Source organism: Natator depressus, chromosome 20, assembly GCF_965152275.1.
Source record: "Natator depressus isolate rNatDep1 chromosome 20, rNatDep2.hap1, whole genome shotgun sequence".
Classification (NCBI taxonomy): domain Eukaryota; kingdom Metazoa; phylum Chordata; order Testudines; family Cheloniidae; genus Natator; species Natator depressus.
The window spans coordinates 14,309,870-14,337,288 of record NC_134253.1 but is presented as its reverse complement, the minus strand read 5'-3'; the positions used below and the strand labels follow the sequence as shown (position 1 = coordinate 14,337,288).

The following is a 27,419-nucleotide window of genomic DNA, read 5'->3' as shown; positions in this document are numbered from 1 at the left end:
GCGTCTGGGTAGGGAGGCTATGGAACTTGGGGAGGAGGGTGAGCAGTTACACAGTGGCTGCAGCAGCGGTATGTGCTCTTTCCTGCAGCTCAACCATACGCCGGAGCGTATCAGTTTGATCCTCCAGTAGCCTCAGCATTGAATCCTGCCTCCTCTCATCATGCTGCTGCCACCTATCATCTTGCTCCTGCCACCTCTCCTCGTGTTCATTTTCTCCTTTCCTGGATGCTGCAATTGTCTGCCTCCACACATTCTGCTGAGCTTTTTCAGGGCGGGAAGACTGCATGAGCTCAGAGAACATTTCATTGCGAGTGCGTTTTTTTCACCTTCTTATCTGCGCTAGCCTCTGGGATGGAGATGATTGGGGGAGCGTTGAAACATTTGCAGCTGCAGGAGGAAAAAAAGGGAAAGTAGTATTTAAAAAGACACATTTTCGAGAACAATGGGTAGACTCTTTCATGGTGAATGGTTTCAAACAGCAGCGCCCTCCTTTCCCATTTCAAACACCTGTTGGGTTGGCATTTCACGGTGAATGGTTGGAAACCATTTCATGGTGAATGGTTTCAAACAGAAGCCCCCTCCTTTCCCATACCAAGCACCCATTGGGTTGGCCATTTAAAAGGAGGGGCTGCGGTTTTCGGGTTAACGTGCAGCAGAAACCCAACTAAACCCCCACTACCCAATTCTCTGGGATGATCGCTTCACTCCTCCTCCCACTGCGTGACTAGTATCAGGGAAGATCCCTGCCAGCCAAACGCGAACTGCTCAGCTTGAACGGGGCCCCCTCCACCGCGTGGCTAAAAGCAGGGATGATTTCTTTTCAGCCACAGGCAAACAGCCCAGCAGGAACAGCCACCTCTGAATGGTAATAATAAATAATAATAAAATTCCCCTATTTCAACCAGGTGACCATGAATGATATCACTCTCCGGAGGATAACACAGAGAGATAAAGAACGGATGTTGCTTGAATGCCAGCAAACACCGGGACCATATGCTGCCATGCTTTGTTATGCAGTGATTCCAGACTACGTACTACTGGCCTGGCATGGTAAAGTGTCCTACCATGGAGGATGGAATAAGGCTGCCCTCCCCAGAAACCTTTTGCAAAGGCTTTGGGAGTACATCCAGGAGAGCTTCACTGAGATGTCCCTGGAGGATTTCTGCTCCATCCCCAGACACGTTAACAGACTTTTCCAGGAGCTGTACTGGCCACAAATGCATCCCAAGTCTTCAGGGAAAATTAATCATTAAACATGCTTGCTTTTAAACCATGTATTATATTTACAAAGGTACACTCACCAGAGGTGCCTTCTCCACCTTCAAGGTCCAGGAGCCCACCTTGGGAGGGTTGGGAGGGTATTGGTTCCTTTAAGTCGACAAAAATGATTTGTTGTGTGGATGGGTACAGGGTTAGATCGATCTAACGCTGCTAAATTCGACCTAAACTCGTAGTGTAGACCAGGGCTAAGTGGTCTCGGTGCCACTAGATGGGACAGAACACCACACCCAGGAGGTGTGTGGGTTACATAAGCACTATCCAATGTTGCTCCCAATCACATCTCCCAAGCTCTTCATTGTTCCTGGAGAACACACAAGCATATTCTAACAGCAGCTGTTCTAACCACTTCCTTCTATGGCTGCTTCTGTCAAGCCAGCCCCTAGTTCTGTTACTGACTGGGCTGCCTTGCAGCTCTCTATCTCTGCCCTTGTGAGAGGCCCTGGGACACCAGCTACACTGGATGCTGCCCCCATGGTCTGATTTTTCACTAGCTGCATCTCCTGGTCAGTTGTGTTAATTGCTCTTTCCCAAAACTCATCCTTTGGTCCACTTTGAAACAGAGTTCTGCTAAACACAGCCCTGACAGGATACTGGTAGCTTCAAACACTCCTACAAATTCACTACAGCAGTCATTTACCTTTAGGGGTATTATTGCAACTTTATTCTGAGCCACCCCAGGGAGCAGTGCATCTCCATTACTGTGTAGGCATGGTACTCTAAAGTAGGCACTATAAAGCCCCAAGAAATGTCTCAAGGTGTCAGTTACTGGGACATGAGTGGTCATGCCTAGTGGTTAAAGCAGAAATCACTAGTCAGGAATTGAAACCAAGGGTCAGAACCAGAGTCAGACACCAGATGTTAGTGCTAAGGGTTAGGAAGCAGAGCCATGGCCAGTACTGGGTTACCTGAAGTCAGGAAAGGCAGGAGCAGGGCTGGAGCAAGGCTGGGAGCAGTGTTTTCCCCAGGAATTGAAATTAGTGGGGGTGTTCGAATTTAATCAGGGCCGATGAGAGGTGAGACCGTGAGGGTGAAGGTGGGCTGTATGGCACCATATTAACAACTGAAAAATGTTTCATGACCATTTTATTAGATTTAACTCATGTTTAAAATCATCACACAAATTAAAGTTGGCTACTCAAGCCTTCAATGAAGCATTACATCTACATCCTTCTTGGTTTCTTGTTGTAATTTTGCACAACTCTGTTAATGAACTTCTTGAATGCAATGCATTCATATTTGGTGGCTTCTCATGTGTCCGGTACTTCCATTCCTTCAGTTGCTATGCTCATTAGTTCATTCACATGATCAGGCAGAAGGCGACTTCTTTCAGAACACAAAATTCTATTCAATGAGGCAAAAGAACGCTCATCTGTAGCTGTTGTGACTAGGAGTAGCAAGAGATGAATTCCTACTTCTTTCATCCCAGGAAACATAGCACAAAGATCTGATCGAGCCACTAGTGATGATAAAAAAGAAGTTGAAGTCAAATCTTCATTCATTCGTCATATGATATTCCACTCTGTGTTCAAATTCTCTATTCTGTCCTGAGCACACGGCAGCCCCATTGCTGGTAGTGCCTCTCTCCACTCCATTGTTGGTGTTTTATAGGACAGGGATCTGTAAAAGCTACGTAGAGGTTGAGTAGAATCTAGAAGTCGCTGTTGTAGATTTTTAAGAATCAATTCTGTGTACTTTTTCAGTTGTCTTAACAAACACTTCTTGTCCTCTTCACTTAAGGATTCAATATAAATGTCATCATTAGTCAACCTCTGGACTGAAGTCTTTGCTTCTTCCAGTACTTTTTCAATGGATAGCTCTCTGATTGATCCAAATGTAGTTTCTATTGCTGGACAAAGATCTACTACTGTTGTAGCAGATGCCTGGATGGCATTGTTTAATGACCCAAGTGGTTTCAACAGTAGACTTACAAGAGAGAGAATGGCAATAGTCTTCTCTGAATGTAGTAGCAAAAGTAATCCACCAGCCTCACTACTTAGATCCATCCCATCTTGGTAGATCCTTTCCAAAGCCAGTAATAACGGCTGGAGTAAATTTAAGACAACAGCCAAGGATCGCTCATGAGAAAGCCAGAGGGTTTTCCCAGGTTGGACTAATTTGAACTTCCGTCCCAGTGTATCTTCTATATTTTCCAAGTTATTCAGTCTTTTTGGACTTTTGCTGAAAAAAGAATATAATGAAGACATTACATTTATAGCTTTTTTAATGTCTTTTGAAGAGTCTGCAGCTCGAATGAGCACTAGCTGGAATAGATGGCCTCTGCAGTGTGTATAGGAGAGATTAGGGTTACACTTTTCTCTGAGCAAAGCTTGTACACCACCATGTCTTCCAGAGAAGTTTGCAGCTCCATCAAATGCACAAGCAGCCATCTGTTTGGGGTCCAATTGACAAGCATTTAACTCTTCTAAGATGTGGGTTGTCACAGATGCAGCCGATGTGTCTTCTATAACTTGAACATGTAGAAATGCATCTACTGGCCTACCGCTGACATCAAGATAACGTACACAATGACTTAATACTTGATGCCCTTTTGAATCGGTGCATCCATCAGCCATGGATGCAAATGTTTTGAATGTGGTGAGAGAGTTCTTCACTTTTTCAACTGTTGAGTCTTTCACTGTTGCACCACATGCTTCTAGCCAGTCAGTCGAGTTTCTTGCAGAAAGATAGTGAGCATTTGCTGGTCTTGTTTGGAACCAGTGTTCAACTTCAGGATGAACAAGTGACAATGTACTTAACACTGGCCTCCAGATAGTAGTGTGTGGTATCTCTTGCTTAAATAGTAAGTATGATGCCACAGCCATGTTTGTTCGCATGAACTGTGTTGTGTTTCCAGCATTCTTAACAGCCTCATTAACACTCACCAGTGTTGTCCTTGGTCAGTGGAGACTCAGAGTTCAGAGCTGCTTTCACATGAGTTCACCTCCCGGGTGGCACCTTGCTCATTCCTCCACCTGCTCACTGTTCGCTCTGGCCACTGTTGTTCGTTGTGCCACCGTTCACTCCATCGTTCTGTTGCCAATGGCCCTGCGCCATCACCTTCTGCTGCCACCTGCCACTGTGACCTCTGTGAGTTGGTCTCTTGAGGTTCCACCCAGCTCTCAGTGATTTCAGCTGAGCTCTCAGTGGGGGAACCTCACTGCTAGAGCAGACTGGGCCATCTCTTCCACAGAAACACTGTCCCACAGCAGGTTTAAGCACTTAGAACCTGATTATCAGTGATTTCAGCTGCAGTGGTCACTTAACAAAACAAAAGACTATCTATTGAGCCTTATCAGCTCTGCCCTTAAACAGTGGAGAGGGGAAGGTCAAATAGTACTTGTGACTCAGACAGACCATCAAGCAAAACACCTGTCCCCACCCTCTCTCTTGATGCCCTCAATCAGCAAAGGCTAAGTACAGTTCTACTGCCCTTTACTCATACAGTAAGAATAATAACATTTCATTACTCCCCTGCATTCAAGTGATTTGTAACCCAACCCCAGCCAAAATCACTTGGGCAACACAGCTCTGTTTGCTGGATGCCTAGGTAGATTAGGTATGAATGTAAGTACAATCTGGGCCTGAAGCCTTTCCCCCTAGCCCCCAGCTCATCACTAGCTGTCAGGGAGAGCTCATTTAGACTTCGCTTACAAATCATAATTTGAAATTAGTAGGTTGGCCAACGTCACTGAAATGAATGCACTGACATTGTCATAAAAAACAACAGCTGTATAAGGAAGCTAGTCTATGTTCATACTTTTCAAATCTATTATACTTTTTCAGACACATGTATTTTATCATACAGTTTGTATGCTTTTAAAGTGTGTATTAATATTTCAATTTCAATTCAAATTTCCAAACAATCTCTAAATTGGCAACACTGCATGTAACTAGTTCACAAAACTGGAGGGGGTGTTGGTGAAATTCAAGGGGTGTGTTGGGAAATCCCTGGCTGGGAGTAAGAAGACACAGGGACTATCACAGCCATGGGCAAATGCTTTGCACAGCCTCTAAACTGCTGGGCATAAGTGCAGGTCTGCTGACTCTTCCAACCAATCAGGGGTGTAGCCAATCAGGCAGCCTACTACACACCAGACGCGCTCTGTAGGTAGCCCAGAGACTGTCTCTGCTGCAGGACTTGCTTCCAGACTGGCTTTGCTGCAGGCCCTGATTCCTGACACCAGGGTCCACACTTCCTACTCACATCCAGCAGGGCTATCTGAATATTGTCCAGGGACAAGTGTGTTCTGTTAACACCCCAGGAATTCAAAGCTGAAAACAATTATGAGCCAAATCAGCTGGGAGGAAGAACTTAATCAGAAAAATGTGGATGATAACTAGGAATTGTTTAAGAACACTTCAGTAGATGCCCCAAAAGCCACAGTTGAGGAAGAAGGCAGTATTGGTTAAAAATCTGACCTGGCTTAGTGGGAAAGTAAAGGCATCGATACAGAATTATATATAATATAACAAACAAAAGGAAGGGGATGCTGATAGCAATTAATATAAATCAGAAGCTAGGAAGTATAAATATTGATAAGGGAAGCAAAGGGACACAAAGAGAAATCTGTAGCCAGCAGAGTAAAGGACAATAAGGAGTTTTTAAAGTTTATTAGGAACAAAAAAAATCCTAACACTAGTATTCAGCAATTACCAGATGGAAATGGTAGAATTATCAATAATAATGTAGAAAAAGCAAATGTGTTAAATAAATATTTCTGTTCTATATTTTGAAAAAAAACGGATGTCATCATATCAGAGGATGATAACATTCTTTGCATTCCATTATCTCAGGAGGATGTTAAGAAGCAGCTAATAAAGTTAGCCATTTTAAAATAAACAGGTCTGGATAACTTGCATCAAGAGTTTTAAAAGAGCGGGCTGATGAGCTCCCTGGACCATTAATGTTGATTTTCAATAAGCCTTCAAACTTGGAATTTCCAAAAGACTGAATGTTGCACTAATATTTTTAAAAGGATGTATATGTAAATAGGATGACCTGGGTAATTATAGGCCTGCCAGCCTGACATTGATCCCAGGCAAGATATTGGCGCGGGTGATACTTGACTAATAAAAGAATTAAAGGAGGGTAATATAATCAATGCAAATCAATATGGGTTTATGGAAAATAGATCCTGTCAGATGACCTTGATATCTTTTTTGATGAGATTACAAGTTTGGTTGTGAAGGTAATATTGCCGATGTAATAGACTTCTGTAAGGCATTTGATTTAGTACCACGTGACATGCTGAATAAAAACTAGAACAACATAAACTGAATATAGAACACACTGATAGGGTTAAAAGCTGGCTAACTGCCAGGTCTCAACATGTAACTGTAAACCGGGAATCCTCAAGCGGGTGTGTTTCCAGTGGGGTCCTGCAGGGATCCGTTCTTGGCTCTACACTATTTAACATTTTATTAATGACCTAGGAGAAAAGATAAAATCATCTCTGTTAAAGTTTGCACATGACACAAAAATAGGGGTAAGGTAAATAATGAAGAGGGCAGGCCACTAATACAGAGTGATCTGGAGTTCTTGGTAAGCTAGGTGCAAGCAAACAATATACATTTTAGTACAGCGAAATGTAAATGTAAATGTATACATCTAGGAATACAGATACTTACATAATGGGGACTCAATCCTGGGAAGCAGGGACTCTGAAAAAGATGTGGGTGTTATGGTGGATAATTAACTGGGCATGAGCTCAGTGCGATGCTGTGGCCAAAAGGACTAATGCAATCCTTGGATACATAAAAAGGGGAATGTTGAGTAGAGAGATTGTTGTACCTCTGTATTTGGCACTGGTGTGACCACTGCTGGAATCCTGTGTCCAGTTCTGGTGCCCACAACTCAAGAAGGATGTTGATAAATTGGAGAGAGTTCAGAGAAGACACATGAGAATGGTTAAAGAATTAGAAAACCTGCTGTATAGTGAGAGACTCAAGAAGCTCAAAATATTGGTTTAATCTAAGGTTAAGGGGTGACATGATTATAGTCTATAAATACCTGTTTGGGGAACAAATATTTGATAATGGGCTCTTCAAGCTAGCAAAGAAAGAAAAAACACAATTCGATGGCAGGAAGTTTAAGCTAGACAAATTCACGTGGAAATAAGGTGTACGTTTTCAACAGTGAGGTGTACGTTTTCAACAGTGAGCCATTGGAACTCTTTCTTAAGGGCTGTGGTGGAGTCTCCATCACTGGTGATTTTAAAATCAAGACTGGATGTTTTTCTAAAAGCTCTTCTCTAGGAATTATTTTGGGGAGTTGTCTGGCCTATGCTATGCAGGAGGTCAGAGGATATGATCACAATGGTCCTTTTTAATCTTGGAATCTATGAATCTTGTGATACCTCTGATGAAATCCACTCCCAGTAAGACAGCAACTAGAAATATCAGCCACCACAACGAAAATCCACTTAGTATGCAGAGACCCCAAGTTCAGAGGGAGCTGGATTTCTCCTGTTGTCTGCAGCAGCTGATGATTAAACTGCTACAGCACTTTTTCCCCATGTAGCAGTGGGTGCCCTCCATAAATGAGACATTTCAGATCCTGAGTCCAACAGCACTGTGGTTTTCTAGCTATTGGTGTCTCCACACATGGTGACAGGTGTCTGGGCAGCTCGTCACTATTGCATCAGCAACTTCTAATTTCCCTGGCCTGGCTTCCCTCTGCTTGACCAATTGTGTCTCCACTGGCCTTTGCCTCTGCACTGCCTGCAAATCTGGCCTGGGACCCACCTGGGATGAGAGAGACTTCGTCTCACTCACAGGATGCCTGTGAATAGCTGCAGCTGGGCTTCCTCCAATTTTTTAGCCACTTCCCGAGCAATCATTTCTTGAAGTGCTTCATCTGCTATAAAGGAGTCACGCTGAGGCTGGGAATTAAGAGCGTATCCCTTTAAGGAAACCCCAATTTCTGCTTCTACAATTGGAGCTCTGCATATACACTGGTCCATAGGTTTATCCCAGAGGTGGGCAAACTTTTTGGCCTGAGGGCCACATCTGGGAATAGAAATTCTATGGCTGGCCATGAATGCTCAGAAAATTGGGGTTGGTGTGTGGAAGAGGGTGAGGGCTCTGGGTGGGGGTGCGGGCTCTTGGGTGGGGCCAGAAAGGAGGAGTTCAGGGTGTGGGAGGGGGCTCTGGGCTGGGGAGGGGGAGTGCAGTGTGGGGGGTGGGGTGAGGGCTCCGGCTGGGGGTGCGGGCTCTGGGGTGTGGCTGGGGATGAGGAATTTGGGATATAGGAGGTTGCTCTGGGCTGAGATCGAGGGGTTCGGAGGGCGGGAGGGGGATCAGGACTGGGGCAGAGGGTTGTGGCATGGGGAGAGGCTCAGGAGTCCAGGCTCTGGGCAATGCTTGCCACTGCTTCTGGGAGCCGCTTGAGGTATGTCCCTTCTCTGGCTCCTATGCGGAGGCATGGCCAGGCGGCTCTGCACACTGCCCTGTCCACAGGCACTGCCCCTGCAGCTCCCACTGGAGTGCCAGAGGGGGGCCATGCTGCTGCTTCCAGGAGCCACGTGGAGGGGCTCCCGACCCTGCTCCCTGGCTGGAGCGCCGGAGGGTGGTGATGCCGCAGATTCCAGGAGTCACATGGAGCGGCCCCTGACCCTGCACCCCAGCTCGAGCACCAGAAGGGGGCCAGCCCCCCACCCTGCTCTCCAGCTGGAGCGCCCAGACTCCGCTCTCCTGTGGGAACTCAAGGGCTGGCTTAAAACGGCTGGTGGGCTGGATCCAGCCTGCGGGTCATAGTTTGCCCATGTTATCTTTCACAATAAGCCATTAAATTCTCTTGTTAAACTATTCATAAACTGACTTTTCACCCAGGATTCTCTCATGGTTTCCCATGGATTGCCAGCTGCAGATTTAGTATAACACGTTCTGTCCCAGACAGCTTGGTGCAGGGAAAGCCCTGTCAAACAGTCTCTGCAAAGCACACAAACAACTATACAGGGGGTTACCTTCCTGCTGACCCTTTGGTTGTCATTCCTTCCAGAATTTCAGAAGGGCCAATCTCCCCCATAGTGGTCATATAGGTGTTTGTGTAATTGTCTGAAAGAACCACAATCCACATGGGGAAGCTGATATAAAATGCTTTGGTACTGTGCTGCTTTCTAATCAGATCACTGTTCATCAAGAGCAACAGTTCGAAGTCTGGTTTCAGAGTAGCAGCCGTGTTAGTCTGTATTCGCAAAAAGAAAAGGAGTACTTGTGGCACCTTAGAGACTAACAAATTTATTTGAGCATAAGCTTTTGTGAGCTACAGCTCACTTCATCGGATGCATGATTCATTCATCAAAGTCTGTGATGTGCTCACAGATTCTACTCTCATCCACATGACCTGTACATTTCTTCTGACATAAGTGCTTTTGCCATCTGAATGTTGCTGCCCCAGTTGTAAAACTTTTTTATAGAATAAAAGGATTTACTGGGACACTTCAAGTATCAACTCCAGCACACACCGGCAGGACTTAACCTCCTCCTAGCCCTGCCATCTGAACCCAGACAACAATGCAACATCAAAACAAGATAGCAACTTAACAGTAGATAAAGATACAGAACCAGGTATTGGTGGAAGAGCTCTCTGCACTGATCATTACAGTACAAGGGCCGGGGGCTCCCTTGGTATAAGGGCTGGTCTACACATAAACTGGCACTGAAAGACCAAAGTCAGCTTTAGTTGGCACCTTCAGTTATTTTGACAAGACCCTGGGTGTGGAAATTCTTATTTCAGAATAACTGTGTCTTATATGGATTTAGCTTAAGTTGGTGTTTTACACCCTGCCTAATACAGAACGTCCCCATCGAGCCCAGTCACCCTTGGGTGACCTAGAGCAAATCTTTTAGAAGGATTTCCAATCTGGATTTAAAGATTCATTTTAAACAAGTGTCAGAAAAGAATCTGGCCCTAAGGGTTCCAATCCCAGGGCCTCTGACTCAGCCTTTCCTTCTCTGACCATCAGAAGATGCTTTTCAGAGAAGTCAGAATCTGGCCAATATTTCCCTTCCCACATTGGCTGGTTGTTGGCCTCCACACTAGAGATGGCTGCATTTCAGTGCTGTCAGGTGCATAGAGTTTTCAAAGTGTTTGGGGATTCTTGGAGATGAAAGGTACACCCTCTGGTCCATCATGAATCTGTCTTGCAAGGCCCCATGGAAAAGCCAGTGACTCAGGATGCAAATTGCACCTCAGATATGTGCAGAGCAGAGAGAACGCACTGGGGCTGCAGTGCAAATTGTTCCTCTCCCCTCCCCCACCTCCTTTCCCTCACTAGTCATTGCCAGATGAGCGTTTTGGCACGTGCTTCACTCTGCTGAAATTTGGGCTCAGACCAAAGGAAATTGCCTGGGAACTGCCAAAGCCCTGATGTGGAGCTCTCCCTGTGGGTTCCACAGCTAAAGAGAGCTGGGGCTTCAGAAAGACTCATCCCAGGGGGCAGCTGGGAGCACTTCCCTGAGAGAGGGGGAAGGGATACAAAAAGGACCAGAGAGGCCAAGCCTTACACTAGAGCTAAGCGGCCTTCAAGGCTAGGTCTGTGTTTCCCAGGCAGTTATCGTAATTCAGGATGATGTTTATAAAACAGCCTAATGGAGTCAGTGGGATTTGGGCACCTAAATCCCTTGGGTTCCTTTGAAAAGCCCCGCCTTGGCTCCTTCTCCCACAAACCTCTTAGACTTTTTCAAAATCTCCCATAAGCCACTCCTTCGGGAGGCTGTTGTCCCACGCTGGGGTTTGGGTGATGCAACCTAGTGGTCAGAACAGGAGTCTGGTCTAGTGGTTGCAGCAGACTCAGAGGGCAGTACTGGAAGCATGGTCAAGGGACAAGCTAATGGTCAGAGCCAGGAGCCAGAACAGAACCAAAGGGCAGAGCTGGAGTGGTGGACCGGAGACAAGTCAGTGGTCGGAGCCGGGAGTTCTGAGGAAGATAGGGACGAGGGCTAGAGCGGAACAGACACAGGTTGGAACAAGGGCTGGTGCAGGAAGCAGGGTTGGTGCAGCAGTGGGGCATGGAACGCACTGAGCAGCCACAGTGCTACTGTTGCTAGAAGGCTTAAATGGTGAGCTGTTGGCCGTGCTGTCCAGAGAGCACAGTCACTTGGTGGGGGGTTATTGGGCCCAGTCAAGCTCATTGGGTTGCTAGACGTCCGTGCCTGGAGCCAGCTGAGTTCCTGACAGCTGTGCTGGGAAGTGTGGGATGGGGACCCAGAGGGCAGTACAACTGCACTAGCTGACTAGAGTTTGTATGTGGATGCAGGACAGAACTACTCCCCAAACTACTCCCCATGACTGCTATGAATGCCCTGCTATTTACCTGCTGTTGCAGGGCTGCCTCATTCCATTATCTACTCAGGGTGCAGCCAGTGTGATAATTTGACACTCAGTGCCAGAGGTCAGATGTCAGAGGACAGGGTCTTGTCAAGCTGAGGTTCATAGATACCAAGGCCAGAAGGGACCATTGTGATCATCTTGTCTGACCTCCTGCAGAACAAAGGCCAGAGACCTGCTCCAAAATAATTCCTAGAGCAGACCTTCTAGAAGAATATCCAATCTTGTTTTTAAAATGGTCAGTGAAGAGAATGCACCACAACGCCATGGTTAATTACTCTCACTCTTAAGAATTTACATGTTATTCCCAGTCTGATTTTGTCTAGCTTCAACTTCTAGCCATTGGATTGTGTTAGACCTTTCTCTGGCAGATTGAAGATCCCATTATTAAATATTTGTTCCCCAAGTAGGTACTTAAAGACTGTAATCAAGTCACCCCTTAATCTTCTCTTTGTTAAACTAAATAGATTGAGCTCCTTGGGTCTCTCACTATAAGCCAAGTTGTCTAATCTTACTCATTCTCGTGGCTCTTCTCTGAATCTTCTCTAATGTATCAATATTCTTCTTGAACTGTGGGCACCAGAAATGGACAGCAGTCACACCAGTGCCAAATACAGGGGTCCAATAACCTCTATATTCCTAGTCAACATACCCTTTTGTATGTATTCAAGGATTGCATTAGTGCTTTTGGCCACAGTATCACACTGGGAGCTCATGCTCAGATAATTATCCACCACAATACCCAAATCTTTTTCAGAGTCACTGCTTCCCAGGATCGAGTCCCTTCTCCTGTAAGTATGGCCTACGTTCTTTGCTCCTAGTTGTATACATTTATATTTAGCTATATTAAAATGCACAGTGTTTGCTTGTGTCTAGTTTAACAAGTGATCCAGATCACTCTGTATTAGTGAATTATTTACCACTCCCCCAATTTTTGTGTCATCTGCAAACTTTATCAGTGATGATTTTATCTTTTCTCCCAAGTTATTAATAAAAACATTAAATAATGTAGTGCCAAAAACTGATCCCTGTGGAACCCCACTAGAAACACAACCCTTCTATGATGATTCCTTATTTACAATTACATTTGGAGACCTATCCATTTAATGTGCACCACGTTAAATTTTTTAATCAATATGTCATGCACTACCAAGTCAAATACTTTACAGAAGACTAAGTATAGTTCATTAGCACTTCATCAACCAGACTTGGAATCTCATAAAAAAAAGCTATCAAGTTAATTTGATAGGATCTACTTTCCATAAGCTCATATTGACTGGCATTGATTATATTATCTTTCTTTTAATTCTTTATTAATCATGTATCAGTCATGCTGTTATCTTGCCCAGGATCAATGTCAGGCTGGCAGGCCTATAATTTTCTGGGTCTTCCCATTTACCTTTTTAAAATATTGGTACATTATCTTTCTCTCTTGGAATTCTCACAGTGTTCTAAGAGTTATTGAAAATCAACATTAACTTTCCAGGGAGCTCCTCAGCCAACTCTTTTAAAACTCTTGGATGCAAGTTATCTGGACCTCCTTATTTAAAAATGTCTAACTTTAGTAGCTTCTGTTTAACGTCCTTGTGATGGGGCAGAGTGGCCCCACACTGGTACCGCAGGAGTTAATCCTTTCTTCCTGGCAGAGGAAGCCACACCCCTGAGGCTCTGCTGGGCATGCTCCAACTGGACAACAGGTAAAAAAGCCTGCAGAGCTGCACAGTCTGGGCTGACCGCCAGAGGGGAAGGAGGTTGGCCGCCAGCTCCCAAGGAGGGACAGCCTGTGCTCCAGGATCCGGAAGCCAGCCAAGCCAGGACGCACCCCGATGCCCAGACTGAGTACGTCACAGAAGGGGAAGTGACCAGAGGACCCCCCAAATCAGAGGACCCGGAAGTTATGGTAGGAAGTGACCCGTGGGAACTTTAGAAGAAAACAGTATTGGAGCCGCACAGAGGCTCGGCGTGTTTTGAGCGGATCCCCGCCGAGCCAATGGCAAGGGGAACTTGCCACTAACAGGGCCCTGGGTCGGGACCTGGAGGAGAGGGTGGGCCCGGGTCCCCCTACCCCTCCCAACTGCCTGCCCCCTTTGGAGGGGGGGGCCCAGCATGGGAATCACATGGACTCCGGATGCTTGGCCATACTACTCCGCCTGTGAGGGGGGTTATATGGACTCTGGCCATTGGGCCACACACAGCCCTGACATTTGGGGTGAGTTACAGGGACTCCGGCTTCTAGGCTGCACTACCCCGCCTGTGACTCTGGCCATTGGGCCACACAGCCCTGACGTTTGGGATGAATTACATGGACATTGGCCGTTAGGACTCACTACCCGGACGAAGGGGGTAATTGCATCGAGAGAGGCCAATAGGCCGCATCGAGCTGCCCATAGAGAGGCGAGCGCGCGGACTTGGGAGTGGCGAGGCTCCGGCACCCCATCCCCTCCCCGCCCTGAAGGGGCAGTAAGGTGCTACACCCGCCACAACTGGTGGAGAATGTGGGCAGTGATCAGGGCCTGAAAGAAGGCTCCAGACACCCAAGATGGAGCCAGAGAAGCCTCTGAAAGGGCTGCTGGACAACCAACAGCAGCAGGCTGCAAAACAGCAGCAGCAGCAAGCACAGGTGCTCCAACATCTCGCAGCGCAACAGCAACTGCAGGCGGCGCAGCTGCAAGAACAGCAGCAGCAGCTGATTCGGGAGCTGACTGCCCAGCAACACGCAAACCAGGAGAGACTATTCCAGCAGAGGGTGGGTTTGCTAAGACACGCACCAAGTCCCCCCGCAGCCACGTCCGGGAGCGGGGCCAGGGATGACTTCAGAGGACCACCAGTGCGCCTAACAAAGATGGGGTCCGGGGACAACCCTGAGGCCTTTCTCATGACTTTTGAGTGGGTTGCAACTGCCATCCAGTGGCCCACCGCACACTGAGCCACTATCTTAACCCCTTACTTAACTGGCCCGGCTCAATCCGCCTATCACAACCTCGATCCGCAGGAGGTGCTGGAGTACTCTAAGGTCAAAGCAGCCACCTTGGACCAAACGGGCATCAACCCGGAGACTTACTGCCAGCGACTCCGCCGAAAGCAGTGCCCGCTGGGGGCCCAACCACGAGTCATGATGCAGTGAATCCGCAACCTCTGTTGGAGGTGGCTAGAACCAGAACACCAGACAAGCATTCAAGTAGCTGAGACTGTGGCCCTAGAGCACACATACCCTGCTTGCCAGGGGGAAGGAGTGGGTGCAGCGACCCGCCCAAAGACCCTCGCTGATGCGACCTCCTTAATGGAGTATTATATGGCAATGGAAGGAGGGGAGAAGTCTGGCTCCAGATTGGGGAAGGCAGGTGAACGGAACTCAACTCCGGCACGGGTGGTGTGCAAGATAGAGGGGGGAGCCACCATTTGTACGCCCCACCAACCCTCAGTGCAAGGGACTCAATAGGGGTGAACCTCACGCAGAGCCAAGATAACTCGTCAGGAAGGCAAAGCACCCCCACAAAACATCCCACCTGGAGAAGGAAGGCGAGACTGGTGTTATGAGTGCAGACAGATAGGGCATTTCCAGAGGGAGTGCCCATACATGGATTGTAATTATGGGCAGGTTTGGGCCACGGGTCAACGTGCCCGGAAGTGGGAGCCGGGTAAGATTGTTGTACCAGTGAAAGTGGACGGGACACCTACTGTGGCCTTGATGGACTCAGGATGTAGCCAGAGAGCTATCCGGGCTGGGCTGATAGAACCCTCCGGCCACACAGGGGCTCCATACGCCTTCAGTGTATTCATGGAGACGTGAAACCCTACCTCACCGTCTGGGTGGAGCTCGGGGCTGCTCAGCAAGGAGGGAGGTGCCTAGTGGCCTTGAAGTTAGCTTACCCAGTGATTCTGGGCCGCGATTGCCTGGGTTTCGCTGAGCTCCTGTAGGAGTGGGGTACCCAGCCTGTCAGAAAAAGGAGGTTGCGGGCAGGGAGGCGTGGATTACTAGGCCGACCAGCGCCGGACGACCCCCTGGAGGGGGTCTCAGAGAATCCCGAGATAGCCGAAAGAGGCTGAGCCCCTGCTGAGGCACTGACAAGGGAGGGCCAAGGATGGCTGGATGTTGATGTTGACTTCCTAGAAGAACAAAGGGCGAACACCACCCTCAGCGAGGCCTGGGAGCAGGCGATGGGCTCCCCTGGGGAAGAAGACCAGCCCCGACACTGACAGCAAGGACCCCACTTTGAAATCCATAATGACTTACTCTACTAGGTTGTCCAGAAACCACAAACGAAAGAACTGCGCCAACTATTGTCCTGCGGTGGTTCCGGTGGAACTTACTTCACTTGGTTCACTCAGTACCTTGGGCCGGGCATCTGGGGAGGGAGAAAACGCGGCAACAGGTGGTCCAGAGGTTCTTCTGGCTGGGCATCCATCAAGAGGTGTGGGATTACTGCGCTTCTTGCCACAAGTGCTAGAAGGCCGGATTGAAAGGGGCACCAAAAGCCCACCTTGTGCCCTTGCTGGTAATTGGAACACCCTTCGAGTGGATTGGCCTGGATTTGGTGGGGCCTTTGGAAAAGAGCAGCTTGGGCCACAAGTACATCCTCGTTGTGGTCGACTATGCAACATGGTACCCAGAGGCGGTACCTTTACGAACAGCCACAGCCCCAGTCAACGCCAATGAGCTCCTGCAGATCTTTGCCCGCATCGATCTGCCATGGGAGATATTGACGGACAAGGGGACTAAGGTAACTTCTAGGTTGATGGCTGAGCTATGCTGTCTGTTAAATATCCACGTCCTTAAGACCTCATTCTACCACCCTCAGACAGATGGGTTGGTAGAGGGATTTAACAGCACCCTGAAAGCCATGCTGAGAAAGTTCGTGGAAGACAACCCTTGGCTCTGGGATAAGCTGCTCCCAGCGCTCCTCTTCGCCATGTGAGAGGTGCTACAGGCTTCCACAGGGTTCTCCCACTTCGAACTCCTCTATGGGAGGAAACCCCAGGGAATCTTAGATCTACTGAAAGAAACATGGGAAGAACAAGAGACCCGGGTTAGCGGATCCTTTCAATATATCCTCCACCTACGGGAGCAGCTCTGAGAGTTGGGAGCCTTGGCATGAGAGAACCTGGTGAAGGCCCAACATAGTCAAGCAGCTCAGTATAATAAGGGGTGAAGAAGAGGAGTTTTGAGCCTGGGGACTGCGTCCTCCAAATCTAAGCTGTTAGCAAAGTGGCAAGGTCCCTTGAAGTGACCAGATGAGTAGGGCCTGTCGACTACGAAGTTCGGCTGTCGGGCCAAAGGAAAGACACTCAGGTCTACCACATGAACCTCCTCAAGGCCTGGAGAGACCAGGAAGGCCTGATGATTGCCCCGTACACTCCAGATCCTGAGTTGGGGCTATTGGCCGGCGAACTGGCAGAACCAGGGGCAACAGCCATAGACCAGGAGCTCGACCTGATACAGCAGGAACAGGTACAACAGTTGATATCAGCCTTCCCCCTGTCTTGTCAGCCCAGCCAGGGAAGACCACGTTGACCAGCCATCATATCACCACCATCCCCAGCCACAAAGTTGAGGGAGAACCACCACCCGCTCCCAAAGAAAATGTAGGAGACCGTGCGGAAAGAGCTTGAGGTGATGTTGGCCCTGGGAGTGGTCGAAGAGTCAAGGAGCGAATGGCGGAGCCCAATAGTGCTTGTTCCCAAGCCGGATGGCACAGTCAGGTTCTGCATTGATTTCCGTAAGGTAAACGCAGTCTCTTGCTTTGATGCCTATCCCATGCCTCGGGTGGATGAGCTGCTGGAGTGACTAGGCAAGGCAGAATTCATCTCCACCCTAGACCTGACCAAGGGATATTGGCAGATCCCTTTGACACCCGCCTCCAGAGAAAAGACAGCTTTTCCAACACCATTCAGCCTCTACCAATTCACGATGATGCCTTTTGGGTTGCATGGGGCTCCCACAGTTCGTACGCCGCGGCATACATCGATGACATCGTCGTTTACAGTGCCAACTGGGAGGAACATCTCCAGCACCTCGCCAAGGTGCTACAAGCTCTGGGCAAGGCCAGCCTCACTGCAAACCCAGCCAAATGTCACTTGGGCCAATGAGAAGTGACCTACCTGGGCTATACAGTAGGCCAGGGGAAACTCCGCCCTTTGGTAGATAAGGTGGAAGTCTTGAAGAAGCCACGACAAAAAGCCAAGTACAGCAGTTCATAGGGCTGGCCGGATACTATCAATGATTTGTAGCTAACTTTGCTACGCTCCCCGTCCCCCTGACAGACCTGATGGGAAGCTGCCAGCCCTGGAAGGTCCAATGGTCGGAAGACTGTGAGAAGGCCTTCTGCACCCTGCGGGAACGGTTGACCCGGGAGCCAATACTGACACAGCCTGACTTCACAAAGCCCTTTATCCTTCAGACCGATGCCTCAGAGGTGGGGTGCTCTTCTCCTCCTATCTTGTATCTAAGATATTCCACCATAGAGCGGGAGGCCCTTGCAGTTAAATGGGCGGTCGACGCCCTGAGGTACTACCTATTAGGGAACCCCTTTTCCTTGGTGACTGACCATGCACCCCTCAGATGGATTAATAGCATGAAGGAAACAAATGCACAAATCATGCGGTGGTATCTGTCCCTTCATCCCTATTCCTTCCACGTGTTACACCAGCCAGGGAAGGCCCACTGGAATGCGGACTTCTTTTCCCGAGTCGGGGAAGAGGTAGGGAAGAGAACGGGCAATGGTCAGCCGGCCCTGGCGGTTGTTTTAAGGGGGAGGGTGTGTGATGGGGCAGAGCAGCCCCACACTGGTACTGCAGGGGTTAACCCTTTCTTCCTGGAAGAGGAAGCCACGCCCCTGAGGTTCTGCTGGGCATGCTCCAACTGGACAACAGGTATAAAAGTTTGCAGAGCTGCTCAGTCTGGGCTGACTGCTGGAGGAGGAGGCATACTGCCAGCTCCTGAGGAGGGACAGCATGTGCTCCAGGATCTGGAAGCCAGCCAAGCTGGAACGTGCACCAACGCCCAGACCAAGTAGGTCACAGAAGGGGAACTGACCAGAGGACCCCCTGAAACAGAGGACCTGGAAGTTATGGTAGGAAGTGACCCAGGGGAACTTCAGAAGAAAACAGCGTTGGAGCCGCAAAGAGGCTCGGTGTGTTTTGAGCGGATCCCCACTGAGCCGGTGGCAAGGGGAACTTGCCACTAACAGGGCTCTGGGTTGGGACCCAGAGGAGGGGGTGGGCCCGGTTTCCCCTACCCCTCCCAGCCACCTGCCCCCTTTGGACTCTGGCCGCTAGGCCGCACTACCCTGCCTGCGAGGGGGGTTATATGGACTCTGGCCATTGGGCCACACAGCCCTGATGTTTGGGGTGAGTTACAGGGACGTAGGCTGCACTACGCCACCTGTGAGGGGGGGATTCTATGGACTCTGGCCATTGAGCCACACAGTCCTGATGTTTGGGAAGAATTACATGGACTTCGGCCGTTAGGACTCACTACCCAGATGAAGGGGGTGATTGCACGGTGAGAGGCCATTAGGCTGCATCGGGCCGCCCGCAGAGAGGCGAGAGTGTAGACTTGGGAGTGGTGAGGCTCAGGCAGCCCATCCCTCCCCATACCAAAGGGGCGGTGTCATAAACATAAAGGGAAGGGTAACCACCTTTCTGTATACAGTGCTATAAAATTGCTTCTGGCCAGAGACAACATCCTGTTACCTGTAAAGGGTTAAGAAACTCAGCTAACCTGGCTGGCACCTGACCCAAAGGAGCAATAAGGGGGCAAGATACTTTCAAATCTTGGGGGAAGAAAGGCTTTTGTTTTGTGCTCTTTGTTTACCTGGTTGTTCTCTCTTGGGACTGAGAGAGGCCAGACAGAAATCCATCTTCTCCAACCCATCCTAATCCAAATCTCCAATATTGCAACCAGTATAGGTAAGCCAGGCAAGGCGGATTAGTTTATCTTTTGTTTTATGTCCATTTTCCCTATGTTAAGAGGGAGGTTTATTCCTGTTTTCTGTAACTTTAAGGTTTTGCCCAGAGGGGGATCCTCTGTGTGTTTGAATCTGAATACCCTGTAAAGTATTTTCCATCCTGATTTTACAGAGGTGATTCTTTTACCTTTTCTTTAATTAAAATTCTTCTTTTAAGAACCTGATTGATTTTTCATTGTTCTTAAGATCCAAGGGTTTGGGTCTGTGTTTACCTGTACAAACTGCTGAGGATTATTATCAAGCCTTCCCCAGGAAAGGGGGTGTAGGGCTTGGGGGGATATTTTGGGGGAAGACGTCTCCAAGTGGTCTCTTTCCCTGTTCTTTGTTTAAATGCTTGGTGGTGGCAGTATACTGTTCAAGGACAAGGCAAAGTTTGTACCTTGGGGAAGTTTTTAACCTAAGCTGGTAAGAATAAACTTAGGGGGTGTTTCATGCAGGTCCCCACATCTGTACCCTAGAGTTCAGAGTGGGGAAGGAACCCTGACAGCAGTAAGGTGCTAAACCTGCCACAGTAATCCTGAGATATTAGTGGAATGGAAAAAGCATTATCACATAAAATGACTACATTATCTGTTTTTTCCCAAACACAGAAAATAAATATTTATTGAACACATCTGCCTTTTCTGCATTATTATTGATAATTCTACCTCATCTGGAATATTGTGTGCAGTTCTGGTCTCCCATGTTTAAGAAAGATGCATTCAAACTGGAACAGGTACAGAGAAGGGCAACTAGGATGATCTGAGGAATGGAAAACCTGTCTTATGAAAGGAGACTCAGAGCTTGGCTTGTTTAGCCTAACCAAAAGTAGACTGAGAGGAAATATAATTGCTCTCTATAAATATATCAGAGGGATAAATACCATGGAGGGAGAAGAATTATTTCAGCTCAGTATCAGTGTGGACACAAGAACAAATGGATATAAACTAGCCATCAGGAAGTTTAGACTTTAGCGATTTGAGGACTTCAATAGCTCAGACATAGGTTAGGGGTTTGTTACAGGAGTGGGTGGGTGAGATTCTGTGGCCTGCGTTGTGCAGGAGGTCAGATTAGACGATCATAATGATCCCTTCTGACCTTAAAGTCTATGATTCTATGATTTCCATCTAGTAATGAACCAAGACCATTGTCAGGATTCTTTTTGTTCCTACTATACTTTAAAAACCTCCTTTTTATTGTCCTTAAGTCATATTTAAATTATAACTGCCTTCAGTTCTCCGCTAAATCAGGTTAGTTTTTTTAACCAATATGGCCTTTTCCCTTTATTGTGGCTTTTTGGGTATCTAGTGAAGTGTTCCTAGACAATTCCAATTATTATTCACATTTTTCTGATTAAATTCTTCGTCCCAGCTGATTTGGCTCATAATTGTTTTCAGCTTGTGAAACTGGCCCTTTTAAAACACCACGCATAGATATCACTGGTTGGACTTTATTTCAAGGATGTTTTAGTACTTTCAGCATGCGACCTCCAGGGCGTGGCACTCCAACTGAAGTCCCCCATGAAGATGCAGCTTTTCCCCTACACATTATAGAAGCTGCGTCAGAAGCTGGCCGTCCTATTCCCTAGTGTAATTTGGTGTCTGTCACCAAATAACACCCATCTTGCGCTTTGTTTGGTAGGACATAGATCCATACGCATTCAAGATCATTTTCTTCTGAGTTATCAGTGATTTGGAAACAGGTAATGCCATTTTTGACAAAGTGCCCTCCCCACTGCCCTTTTGCCCACTTCATCCTTCCTAAATTGGTTTTAACATTCCAGTCATGGGAATCATCCCACCAGATTTCAGTAATACCAACTACATCGTATGTATGCTCATATACGACTATATGTTCCAGTTCTTCTTGTTTGTTACCCAGGCTCCTAGCACTGGTGTATAGGCAATTCAAGAATTTCTTTTATTCATGTTCTTTGCTTCCTTGATTAATTTTGTTCTCAACATTTCGATTTTGTGCTGAGTACTCATATCTTCCCTCATTTGTAATTAGTTTAGTGCCCTCCTGATATTCTAGCCAGCATGACTGTCCGTGAGAAGATTGGTCCCTCTTCTACTGAGGTGGAGGCCATCCAAACTACACAGCCCCCTGTCGGCATAGAATGTTGGAATGTTCCACATAAAAAAATCCTACCCCACTTACCTAGCCAGCAGTTCACTTCCAGAATCTTCTGCCCTCTGTCTTCCTTTGCTCATGGGATGGGAAGGATCTCAGAGACAATTGCTTGGATATCTTTGTCTTCAGCACGCTTCCTGAAGTCATCTACTATCTGTAAAAAGAAAAGGAGTACTTGTGGCACCTTAGAGACTAACCAATTTATTTGAGCATAAGCTTTCGTGAGCTACAGCTCACTTCATCGGATGCATCCCATGGGGGAGGGCAGTCCCTGGCTATTGCTATTGATTTTCAGGGAAGGCGCCCAGATACTATGGTGATGGGTGACAGGATAAAACACTAAGATATTACCTCACCACCTTGACTCATAGAGAGATTGATCAATTTGATTTTTTCATTTGCGGGCAGCTTCGCCTCACTTCCTCTGAGAACAAAGGGAGGTTGTGACCATTTTGAAAAAGGGTGTTTTGCTAATGGCAGCCTCGTGGCTTCATTCTCATTCAGAACAATAGGACAAGGCAGCAATGCTGAAAAACAGCAGCACTCTCTGTTAATCTGTGTTGCCAACTCTTGCATCCTTCTTTTTTAGTGTTTCTCTTGAAGCCCCAACTGCAAGACCCATGATATAGGAACAGAATATCAGCTTTCATTAAAAAAAAAAAAAAATTTCTGGCCCTCATGGTTACAGAGACACACTTGAAAACATGAAGTAGGTGCAGCCTAAAGACTCAGAAACCAGCAAGTGAATAAAAAGAACCCATTTTTTTATTGTTTGAAATCTCATTATTTTAAATCTCATGTTTCTGGGGACTCAACTCATGATTTTTGAATATATGGGGCTGGCTATGCTTCTGGTGAGAAGTTTATTTGTCAGCACCCTGCGGAAGAAGAAAACTTAGTTTTGAAGAATAGTGGCAAAACAAAAACTTAACCATAAAAAAATCTTCAAATGTAGCCTATGCCTGAGATTTCAGAGTTTTAACTACAAGAAAAGTTTGAAGGGCTCATGTTTTTCCATTGCTAAAATCAATCAGGATAAAAAATTGGTCCAACACCTGAGGCTAAATGTCTTAAACGGCCCATTTTAAAACTAATTAACTGATTTTTTTTTGTAAATTTTCTCAGGTTCAGTCTGTGCTCAGAGTAATTGCTGTGATTTTTGGGGAAGATGTGCTGAATTCTTTATACATAACCAAGTAGTTGAATCCCTGCTTTAAATGCAAAATTTAACACCACTTAACTATGGAACCCTGAGTTGTTGTGCAACTATCTATCTGTGTGGCCCTTAGCACCAGAGTGTCTAAGTGCAAAATTGAATTGCTTTGTCTTTTTTGGATTTCAACTCTCCATATCATTTGGAGATGCATTGAGGCTGCTGGTATAGTGCTGGAGGGGTTACTAGGGGTGACTTGGAGGAACCAATAGTATTGTTAGGAGGGCAGTTGGTCCATGGTGCCTCTAATGTTCTCAGAATGAACCTAATATCTTGGAAACATCCAGCCTTTCTCTACCTATGGAAATGCTTTTAATCACCCACCACCACACTCCATAGCATTACAACACCCAATTCCTCTTTGAAATCTCCTACTGCCCATGTCAGCCATTTGTATGAGATTCCACCCTCCCTCAGACCCAGGAATCAGTCATTTCTGGTTGACTAGGGGTTTAGAGACTTTGATGGATACAAAATGATGTCATGCCAGCCAACCAGCACTAGGACAAAAGGGATCCAAGGGCTGGCAGGTACAGCATGCAGAAGGTGATAGGGCTATGATGTGGGTCTTCCTCAGAGTTCATTGGAAAATCGTGTCACAAACTACATTGCCCTGGTAAATTGCCTAGCTGTGAATCTGTGGCCTCAGCTATGGAGCATTCAGGGCCTCATTCTTCTCTTACTTACTGTGGTGTGAGTCAGGAGAAACGCCATGCTATAGTTACACTGCATCTAGGAGGAGAACGGACCCCATTGTGTTCTGCGTGCTACAGGTATTACTGGAAAGTTCAGAGAAGAGAAGATGTTGGTAAAAAATCCTACCAGGAAGGCATGGGGCCTGAGAGCCCCGAACTCTGGCCTTTCACCTCCCCATCAGGTGGCCATGGGAAACAACCTTGATTCACTAGCCACGTTGGGGTTGCAGTGGCCCATGGCAACATGAGCCAAGAAGTTACGTTTGTACAGCTGAATTCTGGGTGAGAGGGCACATTCAAAGCAAACTGCTGTCTGCTTCCAAGGAGTCTGCTGAGCTTAACCATTCTCCAGCTGAATGGATCTTCCCTTTATGGCAACTTACAAGACAGAAAAACAAGATGTTTGATTTAAAAACCAACAGGGGCATGTAACTCCCCCAGGGACTGGGCAACATAGCAGAGACTGTAACTGCTGCAGTTCAGCTGCAGGAAGGTTACCTGAAACTGGACACAATCAGTGAGGGATCAAAAGGGTGGCAGCATAACTCATGCCAACCCACATGGCGTTATGGAAAACAGGGGCGGTCAAACAAATTTGCTATTGGTTCTTGATGAGATTACAAGTTTGGTTGACTAAGTAACGGTGTTGGCAGAATATACTTCAACTCTATATAGCGTTTGACTTACGTCCGCACAACGTTCTGATGAAGAAATTAGCACTTTACAAAACCAGTGCAGCCCATGTTAAGTGGAACAAAAATAGCTAACTGATAGATCTGTAATTGTAAATGGGAATTGTCATCCAAGGGCGGGGGGGGGGTGTTTCTAGTGCAGACCCACAGGGTCTTGGCCCATTACTATTCAATAGCTTTATCAATGATCTGGAAGAAAACAGAAAATCATTTCTGGTAAATTTTGCAGCTGACACAAAATTGATGGCATGGTAAATAATGTAAAGGATAGGCCAGGTATCCCCTGTAGACTCCTGAGGGCATTCTGAGCCAAAAAATCAAAAATTCTTTGCACAACATTTTACAGTTCTGCAAGTTTTATTTGTCAATAAATAAATGCAGTGGCTCCAGCATGGCAGTGGGGAGCACAGGCCACTGGCTGCACGAAGGTGGAAGATCACCCTGCAGCCCTCCCACTCCCCACCCCAAGGATACAGACTCAGTGGTGAGGCTGCACCTGAACCTGACACAGCATAAGGCCTGGGCCTGCCCCAGAAACACCCTGGGCCCATGCCCCTCTGTGCCAGCTGCACCAGCTGTGGGGCAGGTAGGCTCAACCAGGCAGGATCCAAGTGTGGAGAGGCTCAGTGTGGAGGGATCCAGGTGTGGGATGAGAGGGTTCTGTATGGGACAATCTGGGTGCAGGCAGGTCAGTGGGGGGGGTCTAGGTGTGGGGGGATCTGGATGCTCAGAGGCTCGTTGGGGGGTTCCAGGTGCAGGGGCAATGGGACTCTGCAGGGGCTTCCAGCGGAAAGTGATGGGGGCTCAGTAGAGGGGTCTGGGTTTCTCAGTGATGGGTTCTCAGCAGGGGGGGCTGGGGGAATGGGGCTTGGTGGAGTGGGGGTCTGGGTGCAGGTAGTTGGTGGTCAGTGGCACGGGGGTCTGGATGTGGGGGCTCAGGGTGGTGCAGAGGGTGGGACATCAGTATTGGGGGTTGAGTGTAGGGAGTTCAGTAGGGATGGTTGTCTGGATGCAGGGGTGGGGGTCCAGAAGCAGGGGGTCTTGCTGAAGGGGGGCTCCAGATGCAGGGGTTGAGGTTCAGAGCGGTGGGGTTTGGGTATGGAGGGCTAGGATGGTTCTGGATGTACCAGGTGAGGCTTGACAGGGGTGTCTGGGTTTGGGATGTCCAGATGCACAGGGGTTGGGTGGATGGGGGAGCAGCTCCCTGTACAGTGACCCTTCTCCCCACAGCTAAGGAGTGATGGGGACAGGAAGCAGGGGAGGATGCTGAGCTTCCTGCAGCTGGGGGAGGTTTCTGGGGGCGTGTCTGACACAGCCCCAGCCACTCCTTGCAGGGGAAGAGGAAGTCCCATCCTCTCCTGCCTCCAGCCCAGCCGGGACTTGCAGCTAATCCTGGCTCAGGGTAGGAGCCACTGGCTGAGGTGTCCCCAGCCCCACAGTGATTTACCTCTCTGCCAGCTGCTCTGGGTGCCTGAGACGTTGCACCTGTGCTGCTAGGGAGTGGTGTGTGACTGCTCTTGCAGCTTCCCTGTCAGAGAGTCATTTTTCTGACGGGAAGCAAAGAAATCTGCGGGGGACATGAATTCTGTGCACGTGCAGTGGTGCAGAATTCCCCTAGGAGTAACGGTAATCTGAGTCACTTGGTAAACTGGACTCACAGGAAAAACATGCATTTTAATACAGCCACACACAGCTTGGAATAAAGAATGTAGGTCTCATCCACAGGATGAGGGCATATCCTGAAAAGCAGGACTCTGTTTTAGGAGTCATGGCGGACACCAACTGAACACAAGCTCCCAATGACGTGGTGCGGCTTAGGGTATGTATACACTACAGCTGGGAGGTGTGAGTCCCAGCCCAGGTTGACAGATTTATGCTAGCTCTGTTCCAGCCAGTGTGCTAAAAATAGCAGTTTGGACATTGCAGCACTGGCAGTGGATCACACTAGTCACCTATATCCAAGCTCGTCTAACCTTCTGTGGCTGAGCTCAGATGGCTAGTCCACGCTGCTCCCTGTGCCACAAGAACCACACTACTATTTTTAGTGCACTAGCTTGAGCTGAGCTAGCGTTGGTTTGTCTACTTGCCCTGGGAATCACTCCTCCCAGCTGCAGTGTAGACATACCTTTAGAGGGCTAACATGACCCTTGGATGAGTAAATGGAGAATATCCAGTAGGGCCAGACGTTACCTCTGGATACTGTGTCCAGCTCTGGTGTCCACATCTTGGAGAGGATGTTGACAAATTAAAAAGGGTTCGTAGAAGAGCTAGAAGGATGATCTGAGGTCGAGAAAATCTGCTTGATAGGGAGAGACTGAAGGAGCTCCATCTCTTTAGCTTAGCAAGGAGCAGGGGAAGAGGTGACTTGACCCAGGTCTATAAGAACCTACATGGGGAGGAGGTCTCCAATAGCAGAGGTCTCTGTAACCTCTCAGACAAAGGTCTAATAATCCAACGGCGGGAGCTGAAGCCAGACAAATTCAGACTCGCAATGAGGTGAAGGGGAGAGGAATTAACCCTAGGAACCGCTTACCAAGGGAGGGGTTAATTCTCTGTCCTGGGTAATAGCTGTGCTCTGTCAGTGCTGGGCTGCAGGCAGGAGTCACTGGGTGGTGCAGGAGCCTGACTGGATGGTCACAGTGGTCCCTTCTGACCTCCATCCATGAACGATCCAGGGGTTGCTGGGGCCAGGACACATGCCAGATGGGCCAGAGAAGACAGCAAGCTCAGGTGGGGTCCTGAACAGACATTAAAATAGGGGGAGAAGTGTGTCCTGCAGGGCCAGAACTGAGGAAATGGGGATGCAAAAGTTTGGTTCTTATGGCAGAAAACGTAATGTGTGTGTATATGTGTGTGGGTGTGTCTGTGCGAACGTATGTAAACATACACATGTGCATGTGGATCTCTGTCTGTATGTGAGAGTATACGTGCATGCATGTGTCAGTGTTGGCCTTACAGCTATTGTGTGTCTGTCTGTGTGCACGACTGTGGGTGGATGCATGTGTGTACATGATATGTGTCAGCTGTACTGACTGAGGGATGTGCCCGGGTACCCACTGTATCGGCCCAAGGGGTGTGCATTGGTGCCAGCTGTACTGACCGAGCGGTGTGCATTGGTGCCAGCTGTAC

At 47.9% G+C, this 27,419-nt stretch overlaps 1 long non-coding RNA gene across 1 annotated transcript; it reads right to left on the bottom strand.

The window, feature by feature from the left end:
• On the bottom strand, window positions 1–21,996 carry LOC141974902 (uncharacterized). The gene is made up of 3 exons (XR_012635828.1): window positions 21,718–21,996; window positions 1,302–1,368; window positions 1–387 (listed from the first exon to the last, which is right to left on the bottom strand). It is a non-coding gene; the product is annotated as an uncharacterized LOC141974902 (long non-coding RNA).
• Window positions 21,997–27,419: the final 5,423 nt, after the last annotated feature.